The following is a 14,880-nucleotide window of genomic DNA, read 5'->3' as shown; positions in this document are numbered from 1 at the left end:
CGACAGACGTCAATATTGGAATCTCAATCACACTGTCGTCTGATGAGATGATCTGCGGGAATTCTGGTTCCACAGCTGTAACTGGTGATTGGATGCAGTTGTCAGTGTCTTCCGTCTCCATACCTTCTGTCACTTCTCCCTGGAAGGGCATCTGTTCTGTTATGGTATGACTCTTTGTTGCCACACAGGTTTGGGCCGAGCACAAAGTTTTTATCTTGGCTTTGAAAGCTTTTATCATTTTGCAGACATGACCAACCATAGCATTAAGCCTGCGAGGGGGAGTGATGTGCTGAATTATCACAGGCTCTGTAGTGCACATAGTAGTGGAGAGAGCAGATTTGACACTTTCTGCAACCTCTTTACCAACCAAACCTGTCAAGCGCTGTGAGCTGACACACTCGACTTGGTCCTCAGCGTTCAGAGCCCCGGCAAAACTCCGAAAGAGTACGTCGCCCAGACTGGACGTTACACGGTCCTCAGAAACCAGCCACTCCTCAGACGCCGGTGCATTTCTGCTCCTAAGATTCACCAAGCAGACTTTTGTTAACAATGTTATTATGTCCAAAAGCAGGTCGGCCACCATAATTTTAGTGGCATCATCGGGGGTGCAGGATTTCAACGATTCCCACTGTTCCGGTGTTATCCTTTTAAAAAAGGATTCAATCAGTGGGCGAACCGGATCTCCTGTAACCTCAAGCATATTCTCTGTCTGTGATATCTCTGGTCCAGACATGATACTTGTTCAAATCAACTGTGTTGATTGTCTTTTTCCGTACCAATACTGTGTGAGATCCCAAAAAAAAATCCTGTGGGTCTATGACATCACATCAAAAAAGATCAAAGCTGTTTTAGAATCTGATGTCACAGAACAAAACCCAGCACAGCCAACCAATGGCTGCAGCTTAGCACCGTTGCTAGGCAACTGCAGCACCCTGTGGCTGGCTTCTTAACTGACATCATAACTAATCAGAATTCCATTTGTTTTCTCCACGAGGAGTTTGATTATCAAGCCTCTTGAGACAGAGACCCAGACTTCAAAATAAAACAGGAAACAGAACATATACAAGACAAGACCAAAAATACCATACAGTAATCACAAGACATGACAGAACCAGGCTAAGAATTAAACATAGGAAAACAGATTACTGCTATAAAATAATAATCAAAAACCAAACCATAACAAACAAGGACGTTGTAGAGCGCTCTCTGGTGGAGCATCATGCAACATCAATGCTCATAACATGGTTCACATTGCGTTTTTATTAATTAAATATTAATTTGTCAGAAAAAAATATTTTTCATCATAACTGATTCAGATGAATGCATATTATTATTTTTTTTAATTGGCCATTATAGATGCCGATACCATCAGATCAACAAATGCCTAATATCGGCCCGCCGATATATCGGTCGGGCTCTAAACCAGATGTACCAGTGAGTCTGAGCTCAGGAAGCCTGTGGTTACGTCTTTGTAAGAAAAGACACATGGGTAACAAACTTTATTAATAATGATTGTGATTTCTGAGTAATTATTATAAAAACACATCTGTGGGTCTGTAACATGTTTCTGATAATAACTTTCAGAGACACATTAAGATTGATCCAGTCCAAATCAAACCCGTTACATAAAGTTGGGAACCTTCTCTCAACATGTTGGGAATCACTTTTAACATTACTGTAGCCTAAGAGTTTATTTACTTTATGTGTGTGTGTGTGTGTGTGTGTGTGTGAGTGAGAGAGAGAGATTGTCTGTGTGTGTGTGTGTGATTGTGGGTGTGTGTGTGTGTGTGTGTGTGTCTGTTTGTGTGTGTCTGTGTGTGTGTGTCTTAGTGTGTGTGTGTGTGTAAGGGTAAAGATAAAGCAGTGGTCGGAAAGAGAAGATACATTCTACTGACTTACTGTGTACTTGTACTTCAGAGGAAAACACTGTACTACTGCATTTACCTGACACACACAGAGACACACACACACACACAGACACACACACACAGAGACACACACACACACAGACAGACACACACACACACAGATACATACACACAGATACATATACACACACACACACACACACACACACACACACACACACACACACACACACACTAACACAGGGACACACACACAGCAAACACACCCACAGACAAACACACACACACACAAACAGACACACACACACACACACAGATACATACACACACAGATACATACACACACACAGAGACACTTACACAAACACACACACACACACACACAGGATCCTCCAGTATTTTACCTTGGCCTGTTCCTCCGGTAGAGAACCTCCGTTGTCCTCGACGTAGCTGAGCAGGTCCTTGGAGGGAACTGGTCTCTCCAGCACCAGGATCAGCTCCTGGTCCTAATCCTACCTACCAGTCCAGTAGGGACACCGGCGCTGTCGTCCCCACCGATCCACTCGTTCCAGCCGCAAGTTTCAACATGACGGCGACCTCCACAGACAGCTGCTTCCCATTCTGCTCCTGAAACATCACAACAAAATGGAGGATGAGGGCGAGGAACGTTTTAGAGAATAATATAGAATCATTCATCCATAATGCGTTCAGTAAGAGAGTGCAGTGCTGAATACAGCTGATTTCAACAGCAGTAGGTGTTGCTCACTTACCACTACTTTGCAGAAGATTTTGTCCTTCGGGACATGTTTGATGGCGACCAATGAGGACAAACAGGACTTTGGTTAGCTCCTCCCGTTTATACTATGTCCGTGTTTAAGAATGTGTGTGTAACACTTACGGTAAATCATCTGCTCTGTGATATCCAGCAAACACAGATCCACATCCTCCCTGGCCCAGCTGATCCTGCTCTATGTATTTGGCATTCAGTAACGGTACATATGAATCTTTTATGCTCTGCTGCCGGAGCTGGAGTTGAGCTGTGGTTAGCCTAACTTATTATTAAGAAACAGTAAGCCTGGTTCTGTATAAAGTTTTTAAAAAGCCTGCCAAGACTTTTTCAACAACAGTATTTCTCACTGTCCTCTAGTGGTATTTATATGAGCGGAAAATCCAAAACTATCTTCAAAGATACCACTAGCGAGAAGCAAATTAGTTTTCCTTTGTAATTCAGGTGAACCAAAGTGTATTTAGATCAACATACCACTTTCCCAGTTGATGGACATTTCTGTAATAATGAATCCACTAAATTTGAACCCAGCCAATAGAAGAAACTAAGATAATTTACTCAAATACTGAACTTAGGTATGATTCTAAAGGTTCTTGTACTTTAAAAATGTTTGAATGCAGGACCTTTACTTATATATGACTTACTTTAAGTTAAGTTAAAGATCTGAGAACTTATTTCACGACTGTCCTGACCCTCGTGTTCAGTAAAACGATAGAGGAATACACTCCCAACAGTAATGTCACATGATCAGCTCCCAGCCTACCAGTGTCCGCTGAGCAGGACGCCGTCTCCATGTCATGCTTAACACGGCCAAGTCGTGTCCTCTTCCCTCCTCTCACGTCCACATCCCCCCTAGAGGTGTTTGGGTGTTCAGTTTTAGGGACCCTTATCTTTTTCCCAAGGGTCTTCTTGGCCTTTCTTTTAATTGTCCTTGTCGGTCCATCACGTGCAGTCGCTGGCGTCCTGACATAACGCTCTACAAATGAGAAAAACATCAATTTGTTGTGAATTATAGCCGCTAAATGTTTTTAATTGTTTTTTTTTTATTATTCCACAGTACAGATCACAGTGGGATTTGCCCTGATCTCACACTAACCTCGGAATCTCCTTAGGGCCGGAGAAACAAGAGTCTTTGCACAATCTTTCTTCATGATAATGTTAAACAAGGTTCCAACACGATAACTTCAGAGTAAGGAGTGAATGTAGCTCCAACCCTTCAACACTTAAGTTTCTTAAGAATGAGCTTCCCACTGTGTGTGTGTGTGTGTGTGTGTGTGTGTGTGTGTGTGTCTGTGTGTTCTAAAGGTAAAGGGACCGGAACACCGACTATGATGACAAGTTCCATCATGAGGAAACGTCAGTGACATCACAAAGACGTGTTCTGGAATATGCAAATTAGAGTTCCGAATAGATTGTGAATGTGTGTGTGTATATTTGAATAGGTAAAGGTATAGATATACACAGATGTATAACTTTTTAAAACCTATTTAAGACCTTTCTGTTTACCAAAAAGCGCTATGAAGTAGCTAGCGCTAAACCAACCAGACTCCATTTAAAAAACAGTACTTTTAGCGTGTATTGAACCAACATAATTTCACATGTAAATCGGTAAAGTATGTGTTTATTTCAACAAACACTAGATTTATACATGTTTGGAAAGTTGTAGAGAAGACAAACAATGGCTTTTCATAGTTTTATTTGGTTTCTGTTGCGTTTGAATGAAGTGTGTTGTACTATCCTAAAATTACTATTTATTTACATGGAGTCTGGTGGGTTTAGTGATGTGAGCCTTAATAGACTGTATATAAATAAAACACCCCAGTTTTGCTAAATTTTTTAAATACAATACAGTTTTGTTTTAATGGTGAAGTGTTAAGTGTCTTAACCCTTCAAGATATATAACCTTTTATAACCTATTTAAGGTCTTTCTGTTCCCCAGAAACAGCTACGATGTAGCTAGCACTAAACCAACCAGACTCCATTTAAAAAAACAGTACTTTTAGTGTGCATATTTGTGTGTGAGAGAGAGAAAATGTGTGTGTGTGTGTGTGTGTGTGTGTGTGTGTGTGAGTGAGTGTGTGTGTTCGTGTATGTGACTGATTGTGTGTGTCTGTGTGTGAGACAGCAAATTCTCTGATTGGTGGAGACTGTTGCCATGCTAATATCTAGCAAGGACAGACTAGAAGATTATCGTTTCTGTAACTTTACGAATTAATTTCATCATTAATATTTAAACACTAACGGAATAGCCAGGTTTATTTCTTCTAAACGTTTTGTTTAGATATTGATAGTTACATTATAAATTGATAAAATAACTTTTATATAAAAGATTAATTTAGATTTTTTTTTAAAGAATATCTCACTAATTTAAAAATATTCAACATAATTATATCAAACTACACTGTATCATTTTTTAGCTAAGTACTACATCAGTGAAAACCTAATTACATATTTAAAAGACACAATAAAATGCATTCATCACATATACAGTGGTATACAGTTCTGGCCTGGACATTTCTGATCACACCATCTACAGTAACAGGACATTTATGTTGTTTTCAACAAAGTTCAACCTTGAAATCTGCCTGAATGTACAAGTTACAGTTAGTTAGCTAGTACAGCTCACAGTTAGCTAGTTACAGCTAGCTAGCTACTAGCTACAGCCAGCTAGTTACAGTTAGCTAGTTACAGCTAGCTAGCTACTAGCTACAGCCAGCTAGTTACAGTTAGCTAGTTACAGCTAGCTAGCTACAGTTAGCTAGTTACAGTTAGCTAGTTACAGCTAGCTAGCTACAGTTAGCTAGTTACAGTTAGCTAGTTACAGCTAGCTAGCTACTGTTAGCTAGTTACAGCTAGCTAGTTACAGCTAGCTAGTTACAGCTAGCTGTAACTAGCTAGCTGTAACTAGCTAGCTACAGTTAGCTAGTTACAGTTAGCTAGTTACAGCTAGCTAGCTACAGTTAGCTAGTTACAGTTAGCTAGTTACAGCTAGCTAGCTACTGTTAGCTAGTTACAGCTAGCTAGTTACAGCTAGCTGTAACTAGCCTGAAGAGGTCATGAGAGTGCACTTTCTTACCTTGACAAGGGGTCAAAGAGACAGTTGGATGTAGATGCAAAGCATTTAGGTTAAAGCCAAAAACCAGAGAGCCAATCAAAGTTCTCCTATCCCCAGACTCTGATAGGTTAATATTGACCTCCTCCCTCCCCCCCTCCCAGGGAAAGTTAGTCTCCATTTCAAATCATTACATCTGGTTGCTATGGAGATAGCAGCCACTTTGGGGGGAGGGAGAATTTTTTTTTTTTTATCTTTTTGAAAGTTCAGAGGCCAATTGACATGGAAGAACAATACAATGCACGTCCAGCTTCTACATTTCCACATGAGTCAGCTTCCCTAATTTCTGAGTAACAGGAAAATAGCCTGATAAGCATACATATGAGGCTCAACCTCTAAAAGTCATAAAGCAAATGCTTGTGGCTTAAAGATCGAGCTCCCGCTCATGGAAGTTCAGCCAGATGCAGTCTGTGTGGCGCAATATTCTAATCCCAACCGGTCGTCAGACACCGCCTCCCAAGAGCCTGGGTCTGACCGAGGTTTCTGCCTAAAAGGAAGTTTTTCCTCGCCACTGTCGCACTGTTGCTTGCTCTGGAGGAAACTACTAGAACTGGGTCCTTGTGGATTCTGGAGTGTGGTCTAGACCTGCTCTATCTGTAAAGTGTCTTGAGATAACTCTTGTTGTGATTTGATACTATAAATAAAATTGAATTGAAATTGAATTGAATTGAATAGGTCAGATTTCTGGGCTGTCTGTCACACACTGCTCTTTTAAGGTCTATCCATAGATTTTACATTATGTTGAGGTCAGGAGATTGTGAAGGCCATGGCAAAACCTTCAGTTTACACCTTTTGGTGTAATCCACAGTGGAGTTTGAGGTGTGTTCAGGATCATTATCCATTTGTAGAAGCCATCCTCTCTTTAACTTCAGCTTTTTCACAGATGGCATCAAGTTAGCGTCCAAAATTTGCTGAAATTTTATTGAATTCATTTTTCCTTCTACTCGTGAAATGTTCCCTGTGCCACTGGCTGCAATACAACCCCAAAGCATGATTGATCCCCCCCATGCTTTAACAGTTGTAAAGAGGAACTTTTCAGTAAATTCTGTGCCCTTTCTTCTCCAAACGTACCTTTGCTCCTTGCGGCCAAAAATTTCTAATTTAACCTCATTGGTCCACAGAACTTGTTCCCACAATGCATCAGGCTTTTCTATATGTTCATTTGCAAACTTCAAACGCTGATTTTTGTGGTGAGGACGTAGAAGATGTTTTCATCTGATGACTCTTACATAAAGACCATATTTGTAAAAGTGTGTCTTTTTATAGTGGAATGGTGTAGCACAACTCCAGTGTCTCCAGGTCTTTCTGGATGGATCGTGCAGTCTAACGTGGGTCTGGACTTGCTTTTCTCAAAATCCTGCGAGCTGTTCTGTCTGATATTTTTCTTGGTCTTCCAGATCTTGCTTTAACTTCCACTGTTCCTGATGACTGCCATTTCTTAATAGCATTCCCAACAGAGGATATTGGCATTTGAAAACTCTTCTTACAGCCTTCTCCTGGTTTGTGAGCATCAACTATTTTCAGTTTCAGTTTTCTAGACAACTGCTTAGAAGAACCCATGGTTTTTTGTTTTTTGAAAGTGTAAATGATGGAAATAAAATCTAACTTTTTGTGACATATTATACGAATGTCTACTCTGTCATTTGATGCCTTTTGGAGATTTTTCCATCTTTTCTTGGCTTCTTTATGCATATTAATACAAATTTTTACCTGGGGTGCCCAAACATTTGAGCCCCACTGTACCTACAGACTCAGTCTTTGGATGGTATGGGTAGCAATTCACTACCACGACGGCCGACATGCGCGCCGTCACGGTTACCAACAATTTTGGCAATGAATGAGTAATTCACATTGAACACTTGTGATTGGTTGGTCATTTAAAAACATTGCATTGCGAGTTGAGCTGTAAAAATTGCACAGTAGAGATATATACACAGCTGCCAGCCATGTTGACTTGATTTGCAAGTTGAACATGCTACAACTCCATGTTATCACATTGGTTGTCTTCCAGCAAAGTAACATTTGCAAATGGCAGTGGTGGATTTGAACCCACGCCTCCAGAGAGACTGGAGCCTAAATCCAGCGCCTTAGACCACTCGGCCACACTACCTGCATGTATTGGCACTCCGCATCATGACACACACAGTGACCGTGACTAACGGTATGCTTGTTAATGTCAGTGGAACAATACTTTCGCAAGTCAAAAGCCAATACTTAATTGAAAAATGCCAGTACTTTATTAAAAATGTTATCACTCTATGAACAGCAGAGGAGAGTGGCGTAGCAGAAGCGTGCAGGGCCCAAAACCTAGAGGTCAATAGCTCAAAACCATCCTCTGCAAATTCCTATGCTCTGTATCAGCATTTCCAGTCTGTTGATGTTTAACAAAGCATCTGTTGCTTGTCCGAAGTGAAATGTCTCCACCTGCTGAAGAGTAAACTCAACAGCATGTCAAATTTATTTCATCCAGAAAAATGGAAACTACAGTGCTCATACCTGCCATAACACCCATAAAAACTGGAGCATAATACAATAAATATACTACACTATAGTACAAGTACATAAATACAGTAAAATAGAAACTGTAAAACAAGTACATTTAAAGTGCTTGTTGTGCTGTCTGATAGTCTGAGGTATGAAAGAGAGAGCATACCTCTTAGTTTGTGTGACAGGAGGTCTTAGTCTACCACTACGTTCTATAACCCTACCAGTCAGATTACCACAGGAGGTAATATCTTCTGCAGCTCTTTTAAAGACTCTACCATAATACCTGCTGGAGATGCCAGGTCCTCATACATGTAAAGCATGCTTTTGGGATGACTCCCGCAAGGAAATTGAAATATCACTGAATAAAAGAAGAAATTTGGGTTAAACATGTAATGTTAACGTGTATATGGCTTCAAAACCTGTAAATGCAACTGCAGTGGCTGGAAATCAAACCTGGGCAAAATGATTGAACTGCTAATGGTATAAATCATAGTCAAAAAGTAACACACCTGTTGCCTTTCTGCTGGACCATACAACGCTCACTGCAAATCTTGTAACACAGACTGAAAGTAAATGCTGAGAGATACATTGATGGAGACGGGTGGCTTCCAGTACCTATGAGATAACACAATATTGTTAATGAAGGCATATCTGCGGTTTTTGTGTTTGAGTCATTGAGTCATTGATGAGTCAATGAGCGTATTAGTTCGTTACTACCCTTCCAGCTTTGTGACATTTGCAAATGGCAGTGATGGGATGAAATTTTTTTTTTAAAACAAAAAAACACAACTGTTGCTGAAAATGCATTAACAGGTGGTTGAACACTGGCACAAGTACATGAATGGAAGTTGTGATTCTATGATTATTACTGACAATGAGACAACAAAAGTCATTCTTTAAGGCTTGGTGTTGTATCATATGTGCTGAACTTTTATGACATTGCAAAATCCTAAGAGTCAACTTGGTAGACTCCTTGCTGAGATTGATATGCTTAAACTTGAGCTTCAATGATCAGCTAAACCCTCCTTTCTACGACCTTGGAGTAGACTGTGGAGTTCTTTAACTACCTCATCGACTTCCACCAGCGAAATTGACGACAATCTCCCATCATCCTCAAGCTTTGCCTCTACCTTAGTGGATCTGTCAGCTGGATTTAGAAGTTCCTCAAAGGGCTCCTTCCACTGCCCTATTACCTCCTCAGTTGAGGTCAACAGCGTCTCAGCCTTACTGTACACAAGGCGATGGACAAGAAATCCATTGGGGTCTCCCCGCGCAGGTTTGAATCCTGCTAACCACAAAAGGTGTTGTTTAACAGACAACCAACATTTTTTATGATTTTATGACATTTTGGGAATATTTTGTTATACTAAACAATGACTTTTATGATTTATTTAAATACTATACTATGACTTTTTTCAACATACTATGTCTATTTTCTGAAAAGGGGAATTAGCTCAAATGGTAGAGTGCTTCCTTAGCATGCGAGAGGTAGCTGGATCAATGTCCGCATTCTCCAGAGGACTTTAGATTCTTCTTGTTGTCCAACAACTATATGTCTGGACCTTTTACAACATATTAAGAAATACTATACTATGACATTTTATGACATTTTATGAATATTTTTCTATACTATAATATGACTTTTATGGATTTTTGACACATTATACTATGACTTTTTATGACTTTATATGAATTTTTTGGCATAGTATACTAAGACTTTTTATGAATATTTCGACATACTACACTGTGACATTTTATGAATTTTTGTCATACTATACTATGACTTTTTTAACATATTATGAATTTTTTTGAAAAGGAGAATTATCTCAAATGGTAGAGCGCTTGCTTAGCATACGAGAGGTAGCGGGATCAATGCCCGCGTTCTCCAGAGGACTTTAGATTCTTCTTGTTTTACAACAATATATCACCATTTGAGAGAGAGAGAGAGAGAGAGAGAGAGGGAGAGAGAGAATGGAATGAAATGAAAAGATGACCGGTGGTAATTATGGCAGCAGTAAAGGTAATTGAACTATTATTAAGTAGTGCAAGGCGTCCAGCAGGACCACAGCAGCAGCTGCATCCACTACTCAAGTGCCACCACAATCCAAGGAAGTCTGAGAGGGGAGAAGTTACAAGGGCTTACGGAAAGAAGCAACATTAGTTACATGCATGCATTTATAAGTATCAATAACTACTATCATATGATAGCATACACACATCTTTGCAGGGGGCACCCAGATTTGAACTGGGGACCTCTTGATCTGCAGTCAAATGCTCTACCACTGAGCTATACCCCCACATACTCTATGTGGAATATGTGCAGTAAAACAATGGCTGGGCCTCCACCATGTGGTTACCTTCACAGTCTGAGAAAGTATCCAAATAATTGTAAACTAAACTCCAAAACTAATTTTCAAAATACAATAATACACTAACACTACACACTATGTCTAACAAAACACTGCAAACATGTTTCAAAATCAAATAATTTTTCCAAACACTGACACATGTTCTCCTCCAACAGGAACATTTAGTCAATCATAACACAATGACAAAAAAACACTATCATCAGCTGACATTACAGAAACTCATTATTTTAGATGTGTCAGGTATGCCCTTATATAATAGACAGTATATTGTATTGATCATAGATTGTGTTTTGCACATGCATTTTGTTTCTTTTGTTGAAGAAATTCAATACAAAAAATGAATGACCATCTCAGAATAGCTTTATAGAATGTACAGTTTATGAAAAAAAAGACAGAGACAGAATTGCTGCAGTAAAGACTTTATTTGCAGAAGGACATTACTGCAAGTTATACAAACAGAAAGAGCACCGGAATAATAATTTAAAAAAAAGTCCTCTTCTAATCTGCTCGGTCTTCTGCATTTGGCCACATGTTCTCATCCACATCACACCTGATATCTTCTCTGGCAAGGCATCGTGGGAAGAATCCTTTTGCATGCCTCATCCACCCTTGGCAGGGTTCAGCTGTGATGTCTTGGCATGCAGCATCCAGGAGGGACATTTGGTCATGTGGACGATGGTCAAAAACCTTCCATCTCCAGACTGAGAAAAACTCCTCAAGGGGGTTGAGGAAAGGAGAGTAAGGGGCAAGGAAATGGGACATCATCCTTGGATGGGCGTCAAACCAGGCTGTGATTGGACGGAAATGGTGGAATGCCACATTGTCCCATGTGATCACATATATTGGCAAGTGGTCTCCCACCTGCCCCCTTTCTACCTCTGGCACCAGTCTTTCGTGCAGGTCTTCTAAAAACAGAAGAAGGCGTTCGGTGTTGTAAGGGCCAATCTCACATTTATGCAGGAGTGCACCATTGTTGGAGATTGCAGCGTACATGGTGATGTTACCTCCCCTCTGGCCCGGCACGGTAACTGGGGCCGTTTTCCCAATTACGTTTCTCCCACCGCGACGCCTCTTCGCCAAGTTGAAGCCAGCCTTGTCAACATAGATAATTTCATATGGGACTTGATTGGCCTCCAACTCCATGACTCTCTGACAGTAATTAGACACAGTGTATGTAACTGCTGTGCTGTACTGTATATCTACTGTGTGTCCTCATGTACTCCAGGTTTATAGAGTAGTTTACAGTAATGACTGTATTGCATAACCTTACCTGGTCGTATTGGTGACGGAGTTCTTTGATGCGTTCACTGTTCCTTTCTAAAGGAACTTTGTATAGTGGTTTCATTCGGACTCTGTGTTTAGCTAGAGTCCGAGAAATGGATGTTATGCTGATTGCTGCAATGTTCCCAAAGACAAGGTTGTCCTCTACAACTCTGGACTGAATGTCCAGGCATAAAGTCACTCTAATACTGTAAATGGTAATTTTACAGTATTTACACTTTGATGTAGGAGAAGCAATATCCTACATGTTGGTTTCTCTGGAAATACGGACTGTAGATACCACTGTGTCCCGGCTGATATTTGTCTGTACTCGTTCACCAGCCTTTCTGTATGATAGCCCGTGGTTTATGACATGGTCGATGATAGTAGGTCTTATCTGATCAGTTACCCTAGCTCTGGTCCTTCTTTGAGCGCCACCACGCATTCTAACTCCTCTTCCTTGTCCTGGTACTCGTCTTCCTCGCCCTCGTGCAGGCGTTTCTTTCCTTCTTTCTTTGTGTTGCTTTAAATTGTTCCTTTTCCACCCAGGACCAGCCCAAAGAGTCCTCTTTTAGAACATATGATCATATGATTGAAAGAACAACAACACAGTGTGCTTCCTAGATGGGAATCAGCTGTGATTTCAACAATTGCATAACTTCAATAAGCTGTTTCTCATTAGCAATGGAATAAAAATACAGGGAATATATTTGTTTTTCAATTCAAAATATGAATAGTTGTTCACTTTGCCTTTAGCCTGTAAGGTTAGGTTTAGAACATGGTGTTATCTGTTCTGACATACAGTGTTAAAGCATTGGTAAATATGGCAGTAAAAGTCTATTGTTTTGGTCTTGTTTGAGCTTGTGTGTAAAAGGAGTTTAAGCATTTTACATTTGAGTTAATTATATGCATTATGTGGTAAAGCAACAAGAAATGTGTTAATAGTATAGCTTACACATGCGGATGTAGTGCTAACTGTGTTAAGAGTTCTGTAAAATTGTTAGAAGTATTGAAAAATCTGTCATAGCAATTGTAAAAAACTGTAAAGCATTGGTAAATTTGGCAGTAAAAATCTATTGGTTTGGTCTTGTTTGAGCTTGTGTGTAAAAGGAGTTTAAGCATTTTAAATTTGTGTCAATTATATGCATTATGTGTTAAAGCAACAAGAAATGTGTTAATAGTATAGCTTACACATGCGGATGTAGTGCTAACTGTGTTAAGAGTTTTGGAAAATCTGTCATAGCAATTGTAAAAAACTCTAATGAAATAGACATAATTCTGATACAAAGCATAACAATTAGCCGAGGATGGTTTCGATCCATCAACAAGGCTCTGGAGCTGAAAAATTTGTATTTCAAATTTTGAGGGAAGGACCAAGGTTCCAACAGCTTAGGAGTTGTAAAGTTAAACATTTGGTAGACCTTGCAACTATCTTCTATGTGATCTTCCTGATTACTCACACATTGATTATTCACATGTAACACTTGTGATTGGCTGGTGTTTTAAAAAAAGGGCATTTTGAGTAAAGATATCAGGAAGGAGTCTACCAATTTATATGCTGGTGGTCCAGGTAGCTTTGTCATTCATTAGGCTACTTTTACTTTTATACTTTAAGTAAATTGCTAAGCCTGTACTTTGTTACTTTTACTTGAGTAAAGAAGTTAAATCAGTACTTCTACTTTTACCAGAGTATTTGTTAACACAATTATCTGTACTTCTACTTGAGTACGGGCAGTGAGTACTTTTGCCATCTCTGACGGTCATTGGTATGCAGGTCACTGGATTTAATACAAGCAAATACATAAGGCCCCACCCAACAGTTTTGTGATACCTGGCATTCAACTGTATGTCAATGATCCAGCTTGCAGCTGTGACCAAGAAACCACCAGCAAAATGACTGATACATCATCAGTTCCCAAATTTTCTTGGATGCCGAATATTTAAATTCAAAGTCAGATTCCAATTGACATGTAAGAACAATATAATGTACGTCCAGCTTCTACATTTCCACATAAGTCAGCTTCCCCAATTTCTGAGTAACAGGAAAATAGCCTGATAAGCATACATGTGCAGCTCAACCTCAAAAAGCCATAAAGCAAATGCTTGTGGTTTAAAGATCGAGCTCCCGCTCATGAAACATCAGACAGTAGCAGTCTCTGTGGCGCAATAGGTCAGCGCAGTCGGCTGTTAACTGTTAGATGTCTTTTTAACAGGCAGAAACCTCAGACTAAAATTTACTCATGGTGGGCAGTCATCTGACACAACCAGTTGGGGGAGAGGGTGACAGAGAGAGAGAGAGAGAATGGAATGAAAAGATGAACAGTGGTAATTATGGCAGCAGTAAAGGTAATAGAACTATTACTAATAATAGTAGCAGTAATAGGGTAGGGCGTCCAGCAGGACCACGGCAGCAGCTGCATCCTCTACTCAGGTGCCTCCACAATCCAAGGAAGTCTGAGAGGGGAGAAAGCACAACGGCTTCTGAAAAGAAGCAACATTAGTTACATGCATGCTTTTTTCAAGTATCCACAACTACTATTATGTGATAGCCTACACACATCCTTGCAGGGGGCACCCAGATTTGAACTGGGGACTTCTTGATCTGCAGTCAAATGCTCTACCACTGAGCTATACCCCCACACACATTGTGTTTGATATGCTTATGGTGCAGCAAAACAATGGCTGGGCCTCCACCATGTGGTTACCTTCACAGTCTGAGAAAGTATCCAAATCTCATCTACTGTATGAAAGGGAGTTAAAAGAAAGAAAACAGTGTAATCTTCTATAAAGGCCCAGCTGAATTTATGTTAATTACAATAGATGTCAACACTAAACACAGAAATGTGGTCCACACAAGGATCCTGCATGGCTCAAAGTGTTGTAATGGGAAAATGATTTTCATATTAATTATTCATAATAATATCTTCAATGCCTCTCAGAGTATTTAGTTCCTGTATCTGTCCTCAGTGTGATCTCTTTGTAGGAGACAACTGGATA

General features: G+C 40.0%; 3 non-coding genes across 3 annotated transcripts; all 3 read right to left on the bottom strand.

The window, feature by feature from the left end:
* Positions 1–7,796: 7,796 nt before the first annotated feature.
* On the bottom strand, positions 7,797–7,877 carry trnal-uag (transfer RNA leucine (anticodon UAG)). Its single transcript has one exon. It is a non-coding gene; the product is annotated as a tRNA-Leu (tRNA).
* Positions 7,878–10,479: 2,602 nt separating this feature from the next.
* trnac-gca (transfer RNA cysteine (anticodon GCA)) lies at positions 10,480–10,551 on the bottom strand. The gene has a single exon. It is a non-coding gene; the product is annotated as a tRNA-Cys (tRNA).
* Positions 10,552–14,449: 3,898 nt separating this feature from the next.
* Positions 14,450–14,521, bottom strand: trnac-gca (transfer RNA cysteine (anticodon GCA)). Its single transcript has one exon. It is a non-coding gene; the product is annotated as a tRNA-Cys (tRNA).
* Between the last annotated feature and the right edge of the window lie 359 nt (positions 14,522–14,880).

The sequence above is a fragment of the Etheostoma spectabile genome, unplaced genomic scaffold, assembly GCF_008692095.1.
Source record: "Etheostoma spectabile isolate EspeVRDwgs_2016 unplaced genomic scaffold, UIUC_Espe_1.0 scaffold00018854, whole genome shotgun sequence".
NCBI classification, from domain to species: domain Eukaryota; kingdom Metazoa; phylum Chordata; class Actinopteri; order Perciformes; family Percidae; genus Etheostoma; species Etheostoma spectabile.
The sequence above is the reverse complement of the archived record's forward strand: the minus strand, read 5'-3'. Positions and strand labels throughout refer to the sequence as shown.